Below are 1080 nucleotides of genomic sequence, written 5' to 3' on the forward strand. Positions count from 1 at the left end.
CAGCAGCTTTCCGGAGTCAAAGTATCTTCTTCTTTACCATTTTCCTGAACTTTTAGCAGGAATTCACCACCACTCCACAGTTCTCAGGCCAGCTGTTCAGTAAGCAAGCATCTGTTTTCTCCAAAGCACAGTGGTGACTCTGCCAGCTACTGTGTTTCAGAAAAACAATGCATCTCTATGAGCCTCAGTTTCCATCTCTGAAGAGAATTGTACAATGAACCTCATATGGTTTTTGTGAGGAATAAATGACATAAAACATGAAAAGTGGATCCCTAGTGCCTGACTCAGTGGAAAGGCTGCTGAGCATGCTCTGGTTTTTCCTATTTATATATTTTTATCTATTCTTTCACCCAAGAAGCTTTTTCTCATGTCTCAATGACTCATGTCCCTCTATAATTGGAAAAGCATGTAGAAGACAAACCTGTTCTTACATTTGTAAAGGACAGTTGAGCTTCACCCTAGGTCTCTGGTGGGAAACTTCTGGACTTCTCAATCCAATGCCTCCCCGAAGATGGTGGGGGAGTTCTTGAACCCTTGGGAGAAGCCGGGTCCAAGTATACTGAGTAGGGACACCTGACTCCGGATCTTCCACTGAAAGGCAAACAGCTTCTGGCTCTCAGGAGCTAATGTGATGCTTAAGAAAGTATCTTTCAGTTCCAAGCAGGTGAACCAGCTGTCCTTAGCTGGCAGCAACCCCAACAATGTGTACGGGTTAGGTACTATTGGATGTAAAGTCACTGTACCTTGATTAACCAAGCGCAAATCCTGTACCAGCCTGTAGTCCTTGGTCCCTGGCTTGAGAACAGGCAGGAGGGGAGTGTTCCATGGAGACTGACAAGGAACTATAATTCCAAAGGTTCTTAGGCACTTGAGATGGACCTGGATACCTTCAAGAGCTTCTCTGGGGACCGGGTACTGTTTTTGCCTAACCAGCTGGGCCCCAGGCTTAACTTCTATAAGTACAGGGGCTTGGTTGACTGCCAACCCTGGATGGTTGTCTTACACCCACACTCTTGGCCACCGCTTAGCCAGAGCTTGTCTTATCTCTTGGCCCAGCTCTGTTAAGAAAAGTCTCCATTC

Source organism: Mandrillus leucophaeus, unplaced genomic scaffold, assembly GCF_000951045.1.
Source record: "Mandrillus leucophaeus isolate KB7577 unplaced genomic scaffold, Mleu.le_1.0 Scaffold1914, whole genome shotgun sequence".
Taxonomy (NCBI): domain Eukaryota; kingdom Metazoa; phylum Chordata; class Mammalia; order Primates; family Cercopithecidae; genus Mandrillus; species Mandrillus leucophaeus.